This window comes from Notechis scutatus, chromosome Z (genome assembly GCF_049901735.1).
Source record: "Notechis scutatus isolate UNSWTSFEM ecotype Mainland chromosome Z, rNotScu1.2, whole genome shotgun sequence".
NCBI lineage: Eukaryota > Metazoa > Chordata > Lepidosauria > Squamata > Elapidae > Notechis > Notechis scutatus.
Window position 1 is genome coordinate 89,158,960 of NC_142025.1, and position 10,880 is coordinate 89,169,839.

Consider the following 10,880-nt stretch of genomic DNA (forward strand, 5'->3'; position numbering starts at 1 on the left):
AATCTATTCAGAACTGTTCTTACTGTTGACAGGGAATGCTGCATGAGATGTGGATCTCACCAGCACTGGTAAGCACACAAAGTCACTGCAGTGTAGAGATTAAGGGCTGTACTGGCACTGGGGCAGTGGCCTTAGTCAAGAAGGCTGTTGTCCAGATTCCCTGGAGGGAGAGGGTACATTCCAGAGGAGCAAAAAATAACACAGTTTGGATAGTTTGTGTCAGAGAAAGAAGGTGAAGATGGCCTCTCCCTAGTCATTCTTTGAGTACATATTTTGGGTGGAAGCAGTCTGCTTTGGTTTGACAAGATTTCTATCTCTAGATGAGAAGCAATAAAGAAAATTGCGTAGAAGGATCTCAACTTGTCTTTCTTGCATTTTGGAGTCTGTCAAAGGTTTATTCCATATTGAGAAGTTCTCAGTATACCTACTTTACAGGGTTGATTTGGGAGAAAAATAAAAGAGGATGCTATGTATGCTGCACTGAGCTACTAAATGAAAACTGTGGTTAAAAATTAAATGAATGAAGGCATAAATATCTTAGTCTATGCCTTCCATACCCAACAAAACTTTAATGAATCTTTCTGGGAGAGAATAATCCATGAATGTCAATTAAATCCCATTCACATCAAGTTACCTTTTAAAAAATGTTTGTAATAACATGAAAATTATATGGGAATACTTCATTTCACCAAGGAAACAGAAATCAGCGTGTTTGAGTCTGTCTGATGACAAAATCAAAGATTACTACTTGGAATATAAGAGACTAAATGGATTAAGGAGCATGAATCAATGAATGAAACTAAGGAAGGAAGAAAAAAACAGGTAAGTTGTATGGATAAACTGGAATGGAATCTCTACAGTGGACCTGGAGGAAGATGACTTTCTCTTATAAAGGAGAGTTGAGAATACATGCAGGGAGGCATAGTTATAGTTCGTGGTCTCTCTCATTCCCACCCATCCATTCATGCCATCAAACAGACTATTTTCCCCCATGCATCATATTCATAATCTATAATATTTCCCAAATCTCATCTATTTTTTTGTTTATCACAGTTCATTGGATAAACAGGAGCTGGCAAATCCTACTTTTCATTGATGTACTCAATAACCTAGATAAAACCAATTCATTCTGACACAGTACACATTTTTATCTTTTCATCCACAGTGGACTATATTTTCAACTTGTCAGAGATATAAAAATGGCATTTGATGAGCATTTGTTTAGAAAAACAACCATTTGAGTTAAATATAAAGTTTAATAATGCCTACTTACACAGAGTACAAGAAGTGCAAGTTCAAAACCATGACTGATTTGATTGTTTAGGATGAAACATGGAGAATTAAGGGATAATAGAAGAGTGGTGAGCAACTAGAGAGAAACATTTTTTTGATGGTGAGGAAAGTAGATTTTGTGGGGGAAAAAGCTGGAAAGAAATGAAAAAGAGTGGCATGGCATCAAAGTAGACGAGAACAATCCCTTAGCAAGCTTTCTACCAACCTCCCTGGCCTGATGACAAAGTCATGTCTTAAGGCACTTCCTGAAGCCCAGTAAGGTCTGGGCCAACCTCACCCTGGGGGTTATGATGTTCCAAGCAGTGTGGTAGAAAAGGTTTGTCCCCATCAAATAACATTCCTTCATAGACAGGTTGCCCAACCTCCCTTTCTGCTTGGTTTGATAGGATAAGTAGATATTCAACTTACAATTTTTCACTTAGTGACCAAAGTTCACTACAGCAATGAATAACCACTACACTACAGAACAAAGTGTATAATGAAGTGTCATATCACAACCACTGCAGCATTCCCATGGTCACGTGATCAAAATTTGGATGCTTAGCAACAGGCTCATATTTAGGATGGTTGCCAGGTCTCGGGGTCATGTGATCACCTTTTGCAACCTTCTGACAAGGGAAGTCAATAGGGAATCCAGATTCATGTTACAACCATGTTACTAACTTAACAACTGCATGGCAAGAGAGATAATAAAATAGGGGCAAAACTCACTTAACAACATTCTTGCTCAGCAACAGAAATGTGTCTATGTTGCCCATGGTGCATTTGTTGAACTGAAAATGGATTTGGATTAGATAATGTCTTTGCCCATTTTGATTATATGGCCGTGAATTGGCTATATTAGGAGATACACAAAAAAGTAGTTGTATGAAATAGAAGCAAAATACTAACAAATAGTAAAGTAGAAAAGATAGACGCAAGTAAGAATGCAAATTGAATCAATTTTGGATTGGATATGGAGTATTGTACTGTACATCAAAGTAATTTGGCAATATATAGTACAGAGGATGAATGAGGATTGAATCACTAAATAAATACATAAAAGAAGAGCGAATAATTCAAGAGAAAGCCAGTAAAATGTGTTGGTGATCAGATAGGATAACAGATAACAGATAATCAGAGTTGGAAGGGACTTTATAGGTCATCTAGTCCAACCCCCCACCCAAGTGGGAGACCCTACACCATTTCTGACAGATGGGTGTCCAATCTCTCCTTGAAAGTCTCAAGTGATGGCGCTCCCACAACTCCAAGGGCAAGCTGTTCCATTGGTTGATTGTTCTCACAGTCAGAAAGTTTCTCCTTATTTCCAGGTTAAATCTCTCCTTGTTCAATTTCCATCCATTATTCCTTGTCTGGCCTACAGGCGCTTTAGAAGATAGCTTGACCGCTTCCTCTTTGTGGCAGCCCCTCAAATATTGCAAGACTGCTATCATGTCTCCCTTGGTCCTTCTCTTCACTAGACTAGCCAAGCCCAGTTCCTGTAACCGTTCTTCATATTCCTTAGTCTCCAGTCCCCTAATCATCCTGGTTGCTCTTCTCTGCACCTTTTCTAGAGTCTCAACTCAACATCTATAGAGTTAATGAAATCCTGAATCAGAAAGAGACAGGAATAGAATAAAAGGCTATATGAGCATGAAGCACTGCATGGACACGATATAGACAAAAGTGGTTTGGAAGGTATGAAGAGGTATAATGAATGGTACTAAGTTTAAATTAGATTTATCTCTTTAATTTTCTTGACTTATTTATTTCTTACTCCTTTTCTGAGCTATTCAAAACATTGCTTATCCTGACATACCTATCATTTAGGAAAGGATACGGAGGTTTTGAAAGAGATCAGATGTCTGCCAGGTGTTACTGCCAGCAGAGACAAGGGGCATATTTTTAAAACAGTCAAGAATGCTACTAAGGACTGTGATGTTGATGCTCTCTTGGCACAAATAACCAAAAAGATGTACTGTCTGGGCAGAATAATTACCATGGTTTGGGGTAGGAACTTAGTAGCTTACCTTTTCAGAGGTTTTACCTTAATAATAAATATACCCAATCTTATTAAAAAAATTAGTTTTCCGTACTTCCTTAGACAGTTCAGGAAATGTTGAAATCCTAATTACTGGAACAAGGAAAGTTAACAAGTAAACCAAGTGCCAAATGGTTAATTATTCCTGAAGTTAACCTGTGCCTCTAATTTTCTAGTCCGTTGACATCAGGGAAACAGCATTTATCCTGTAGTTTTATATTCAGCAGATTCAGAGCACAAAAGAAGTGGACCTCCCTTTCTTAATGCTAGTTAAATACACTTTGAGATAATCAGGCAAAGTTTGATTTTGCTTTCTCTTTCAGTAGCTTACAAGCTCCTGGTATTATACCCAAAGACTGTCAAGTTTCCCCAGTTTTATTTTATAAGCAAAGGTTGTCCTCTAGTGGTAACAGATGCAAATTTGCTCTCTAACTATATGTAGATTGAGGTGCTCTCTGAGCCTGCTTATTTTCTTGCAAACATTTCATTACCCTAACTAGGTAACATTATCAGTGCTAGTAAGAAGTACTGTTTGCTGTCAGCTTATATTCTGGTGTCTTGCCTTCAGTGGGAGTGGGGAAATTCTTTGGTTGGGCTGTTTACTGATGACTCTGGTAATTTCTCGATTGGGGTATTGCTTACTTGATTGTTGGTCTGAAGTTGACCTTGGAATTAATCTATGCTGATCCCAGTGATGATTACTGGCAGAGTGGTACTTTTTCTCTTTTGGGCTGGTTGATTGTCTCTTTTGCATAGTCTATATATTTTGTTAATGCCTATGTGTCTATTGATGTCTGATTTGTCAGAGTGCCAGGTTCTAGAAATTCCCTGCCCTGGTCAAGGATTGTCACATTTTCCCAACTGAAACTATAAATCTAATTTATATGTTGTGAAATTAAATAATTTTCATCATGTCTTCTAGTTTCCAGTTGGTGTTTATGAATGCGTTCTGTCAATCTTCTGCTTGTTTGTCCTACATAGTGATTGTTGCACTTCTTACATTGTATGTTGTAGATGACTCCTGTTTTTTTTCTTCTGCAGTTGCTGGGTCTTTTGATTTGCTTAGGATGTTTTGAAGGGCTTGTTTGCTACAAGATTCCATGTGTTTGTAGTAGTCTGTTGGTTTCTGAGATATTTTTGATGTATGGTAGTGTAATTCTTTTTAGGATTTATGTTGGTTGTGCTCTATTGGGTTGAATGGTCACAGACTTTCTGATAAAGTTGCGTGGCTATCCATTTTGTTGGAATGTGTTGTACAGAAGCTCCCTTTTCTTTTTCTACTGTTCTGAGTTGCTGTAGTGCAGGGGTCACCAACCTTTCGGACCTCAGGAACCACTAAATTATTAATTTTAAATCCCACGACCACTAATATGAATGCAGTGCACCACTCACTGAAGTGCCTGGACTCCCAGTGACAGGATGGGGTCCTTCAGGCACTTAGCTTGGCCTTCTGTTTCTGCAACCTTAAATACTCAAAGAACCATTTGGACCCATTTCCCATAGAAAACAAAACACTGGGATCTCTCATCTCTTATCCATCTCTCTCTCCCTCTCCCTCCCTCTCCCCCTCTCTCTCATCTCTCTCTTTGTATATATATATATCTCATCTCTCTCTCATCTCTCTTTCTTTCTTTCTCTCTCATCTCTTTTTCTCTCTGTAATTCTCTCTCCACATCTCTCTCTCTCATCTCTCTCATCTTTCTCTGTATCTTTCTCTGTCATCTCTCTCTCTCATTATTATTTTTTACAACAAAATTATAATTGTGTGAACAGTGTGGTCCCATAGGGTCTTACATTTTTATACAATTATTACAATATTTATTTTCTTTAATATAGTTGACTATCTTTTAAATTTTGATATTAATACATATAATTTGTTAAATTATCAATCTTAATTATTCAATATTACAATGTATTATTTTTGTGTCAATCTCTGTAGTCTTAAGCTCACTCCTTATGTGTTTCTGTTTTTTTTTATTTTTGCTTAATATTGAAAACACTGCCTTTTAGGACATATTCATATCGTTAATATATTTAAAAGTTTCATTCATGTCCCCCCTCCTTTCTGTTCTCCAGGCTGTACATATCCAGTATCTCCAATCTTTCCTGATACGTTATGCATCTGAAACTTTGCACCATTTTTACTGCCCAGCTCTGGACTCACTAGAACTGGACACAGTATTCCGAATGAGGTTTTACCTGTATAGCAAGATTAGGACCTCCTTCTTCCTGCTGGTGATCCCTCTAGTGTTCTTATGCCAGATTTGTTTATTTTTTTGCCTTCACAGCTGCCTAGCCACACTGTTCAATTTACAGTCATCTGCCATGAGTTCATCTAAATCCTTTTCTTCTGTTGTTCTGTCTAACACTGTACTCCCAATACTATATCCTGCCAGCATCATTGCTATGGGGGACCTGAAACTTATTTTAGCTGACTAACAGGAAAAGCTCTCAATATATTCCACAATGGAAGAAAAGGTTTATATACTGTATAGGAAGAAAACACTTCTTCTCTCATTCTGAATCGAATGTAGCACTTAGATTTGTGCCTTTCTTAACAAAACATTTGAACAAAATAGCAAATATATAAGAACTGGCTTCATCTTAAGTGCATTGCTGGGGAAAGCAATAACTGGAAGACAGATGTGCTGTCCATACAAATAATGTGCTTTCTGGTCCCACAAAATAAAAAACTGTGGTCTTAAAATGCCAAATGTTATAGGAAGATAGCTTCATTGAGGGCTTTGATGCACAACATTTACTTTTCCTACTATTTCTAGTGGATAATAATACAAAAATTGCTGTGTTGGACTGGGTGAAGAGGGTTCTTTTGGGTCCAACTGTCTGCTGATTTGTATAGTCAAATGGATGTTTCTACTGAAAAGTCCATAATGGAAATTGTTAGAATCCAAAGCCTCAAGAGACAACTTCTCAAGAGACAACTATTTCTAAATAGTCTGTGTGAGCATTGGTCATGAAAATTATTTATAAGCCTTTTATGAATTTGACAGGTAGTTAAGAATACTTTATTTTGTTGGTATTCCTAAATGATCCAGCAGGGGGCAGGAAAATGCCAGCAAAAAGACCAGAGTAACATCAAACGTGGTTTAATATGAAAATACACCATTTATACCTTCTCAGTGCTATATAGTCCAGGAAATAATTAAAATTAAAGGACATGCTTCAAACAGCCTCTTTCTATAATATGTCAATCAGATCAAGAGGAAAATACTTAAAATGGGGAATAAAACTTCCCAATAATTAGATTTTCCTAAAAGCAAAGTATATACATTGTTTATACAAAGTCTGCTCAACTGGAAGACACTCAACTGCTTTCAATTTGGTTTCAGCTACATCACTGAAAATACTTGATTGTGGTTTTAACAGACATTTCAACTTCTACAATTAACAGATAGGTTTAGCCCATGATTGGAGCTATAATGAGGATAGAGTATTGGAATGGGTACAACCTCTTTCTCCAGTTCCTCTAGTTTTAAAATCTGAAGAGGGTGTAAGCACATTTCTTTGACAGTCCTCCCTCTCTCCCCTATTCTCATGTCAGCATTTTTGCTCAGAATAGATTGTAGACTAATGCACCGTATTTTTCTGAGTATAAGATACACTCCCCCCCACAAAAGAAGATGAAAATTTGAGTGCGTCTTACATGCCCTAATGTAGCCCTGCCCATGAGGCCAAAAATGCGAGGCACAGAGGCGGCACTGGTCTGTGGTAATCCTTGCAGCCTGGAGCAACTGATTGGGGGTATTCCGGAGGCTGATCCACCCGCCAATCAGCTGCTCCTGCTGAATCAGGCTGCAATGATGTGCTGAAGCTGACCTGGCGGTTCGCTATTTCCTTCAAGGACGTGTCAGAGTTTGCAGCAGCAATCACATCCAGAAAGCACACACAAGTAACTGATTCAGCAGGATTCAATAACTTCTCTTTATATATAATATAACAAATGAAGTAAATATACAATACCAAAAGCAGGTTTTCCAATGGTAGTAAATACAAGCAAAACACAAGCAAAGGAATGGAGTTTCAGTTTTAGTTTCAGAGCAGCATGCAGCTTTAGTACAGAACAGTTGAGCTAAGCCACGCCCAGGCTCCTTGCTGTCTCTTTCTTGCTCACACAGCAAATATTGTTTCAGTTTCCAAACAGCCCTCAACTGTCTCACACACTGACAGGATGCTAGCCAGATGAATACCAATGGATGCTGGTAGGTAGAAGCAAAATCCACCCCCTTATTTTCCTCCCCCAAAACTAAGATATGTCATATACTCGGGAGCATCTTATACTCCAGAAAATATGGTAACTATCTTTTCAGATATCTGTAAAGACTTCTTGACAGATAAAGTAGAAGGTTACTTGGAATCAAAGCTTTCCTTCAGTTCACATGTTGAAAAGATACTGAAATGGATTGATTGATTGATGATGTGCTATCAAGTTGTTATTAACTGTTAACGAGAATTTCTCTCTGACAATCTAACCCTAACTCAGTCTTTCTGGTCTTCATTGCCGTTGTAATCTAAGCTGGTCATCATCTTCTACATTTCTCAGCATTAGAGTCTTTCCAGAGAGCTAGGTCTTTGCATAATGTACCTCTTCCCAAATTAATGCAAATGTTGTCATTTGAGTTTCATTTTTCAGAATCTTGCAAAACTCTTCCTCAAACAACTATATATATGATATTGACATAAGATATTGAAATCCTAGAAAATTGCTGTCTTTCAGATTTATCACCAACAGCAATAAAGGAACAAGCAGTCAAGAAATATGCAGTAAGCTAGCATTGGGTAAAGGCCTTTGAAAAAATATTCAGATGCCATGTGTCCATGGTTGTGCAGATGGAACTGTGTACACAATATTCCCCCATGATGTTCAATGGAGGCAGCAGTTGGATTTTGAAAGTACAATAGAAAGAGTATTGACATTTTCAAATTTTGGTGATGGACAAAACTCCTGAGAATATCATAAATAGCCAAAAAAAAAAAAAAAAAAAAAACAACCCCAAATAAATATATCACCAAAAAATCAGTTCAGTGTTTTTATTTGAGACACAAATGGCTAGGCCCAAATTATCATATTTTGAACACAAAATGTGAAATCTCAGCTCCATTGAGAAATCTATAATGCCAGGAAGGAAGAAAAAAAAAAAAGAAAAGGACAACCAGTAACAAGATAAATGGACTCTTTTACAGTGGTGATAGGTACACTTACACCACCAAAAGACCAGATTGGTGACAGATCAGAAAATGTATCTGCGTGGCCTCTAAGGGTCAACACTGAGATGATGGCACATACAAAAAGCAACATTCAGTATAAATTCAGTGGGGTTTGAGTACAGAAATAAATGGAAGACTTTGTCTAGCTTTTTTTTTAAGTCAAAAATTGGTGTATGAGTAGCACAGAATGAAAACTAGATTCTGAAACCTTTTTCTTGCTTTTCAGAAATCATGTAAGAAAATATCTGATCCTACTATGATTCCTGTACTACTTTTGCATTGAATAGCAGGGTTTTTTTTTTTTTTTTGCATTCACTTTATATATTCGTGACCATTAAAATAATACTATGTGTATATTTCATATTGAGAAACTTTTATGTACAATAGTTTTACTTACAGATTACAGTCAAAAGAAAAACATTCAGTGGGGCCAGGTAATAATTGTTTAAAATTATCTGTGCCCTGAAGTAATTTTGTTTAACTTTTCAGATAGATGATGTTAGAGATGATAGATACTTTTTGAGGGTTCATTTGGGTATACTTTCAAAGATTTAATGCACTGATTGATTTTCATGAATCTCTAACAGAAAATACATGGACCGCGTGTGTAGAAAGTTTATGTTTCTATTTTTAGTGTAAAAAGATGGGAAAGTATGGCATTTCTAAGAGATTTGGAGCTTGCTCTGCTACATTGGCTGGATTACTACCTCAAATTGCTCAAGGCCTGCTTTTTAAATTTTGTCTTTACTGTCCCAGGTTTTCAAGAAATAACAAGCTGCATGGAAGCTGGTTGTGATTCAGATATCTGCTTTTGATCTCAACAGAGATGTATTCCTGATGATCAAAGACTGAACGTTTGTAGGCTGAATTTGGCCCATAGGCAACCAGTTTATAAATAAATCATGTAAAGGATTTGGATAGATATGAAAAGGCTATTAAAACTGAAGCTTAGCCAGTAATATGAGGCAACGTGTGGATGGCTGTTAATTAAACCTTTTGTTTTGCAAAAATGCCAAAGCAGTGGGAATTGGCTAAAATATAGACTCCAGCCCGAAGGAGTAGCCTACATTTAGACTACCTTTTCATCAAACTGTAATTAGGAAAATCCAAGGTGGGATAGAGACGTACATCCATTTACCCACCCACTCAGTGCGTTTCTGCTCTGTTGAGAGTTTAACAGTTTCTTTTCAGCACCTGGACAGCTCCAATTTGTCTGCAAATGCCTAAAGAAAGCAAGTCGGATATGTAAGAACACATTTTTTTGAGACAAGACTGTGGGGGGAGGCTTTCCTTTTTGGTGACCAGTTCACATATTCAATATTACTGAAGAGGCCTTAGAAAATCCCAGTTGAAAGCTACAGTGCTTCCTTTATGGCTTTATAGTCTATGGGTTGGGTTCAATTCAATTATGTAACAGGATGGTATCATCAGCCCACCAATTTAGGATTCTCTCCTAAGTCAGAGTGGATATCTGCAGAGGTTATATAGGGTGATGTTGATGAAGAGAGAGAAGATCTGTTACAAAGGCATGAAACAGCTAAATGGGGCTTAAGCCCATACAAAGAGTTTTATAAAAACAATTCCACTCCCATTTTTAATGTAAAAAAAAGGGAAAACACATTCATACTTGCAAGGTTTACTACGGCCGTTCTAATTCTAATATAATAGTTTTAAGCCTGTGATTCTTAGTTTGATCTACCTTGTAGGGGTGGCATAAGCCACCCTTGAATGAATGATCTGACTACAGTTGTTTTATCAACTACCAAGGGAGGCTTTGCATGAATCTCTCTATATAAAAGCGAAATACCACTCACACATCATCACAAAATCTCCAGAACCATAAAGCTTACAAACTTGAAATTTGGCACGTATGTTCCTCTTGGCTTCTAGGTGCTCACTAAGAAAAGATTTTTTGAAATTACCATCACAACATTAGTATTTTGTATATTATTATTAACATGCTCTGATGCTAAGGAGTTCTATTCCCCCTCCTCACCTGAAAAGAAATCTGTTCCAAATGCAAAACACAAGCAGAGGAGAGGAGTTTCTGTTTCCGTTTTAGTTTCACAGCACCAAGCAGCTTTGGCACAGAACACTTGAGTTAAGCCACACCCAGGCTCCTTGCTGTCTCCTTCTTGCTCACACAGCAAATACTGCTTCAGTTTCCAAACAGCTCTCAACTCTCTTGCACACTGACAGGATGCTAGCCGGATAAATACTTATGGATGCTGGTAGGCAGAGGTAGAAATTTCCCCCCCTTATTTTCCACTCCAAAAACTAAGCCCGACCACATAATTTCATAGTGAAGCATGAGTATCGAGCTAATAAAATATGTTCCAGT

At 37.5% G+C, this 10,880-nt stretch overlaps 1 long non-coding RNA gene across 1 annotated transcript; it reads left to right on the plus strand.

The window, feature by feature from the left end:
- On the plus strand, positions 1-353 carry LOC148128975 (uncharacterized). The gene is made up of 2 exons (XR_015745916.1): positions 1-134; positions 167-353. It is a non-coding gene; the product is annotated as an uncharacterized LOC148128975 (long non-coding RNA).
- The last annotated feature ends 10,527 nt before the right edge of the window (positions 354-10,880 follow it).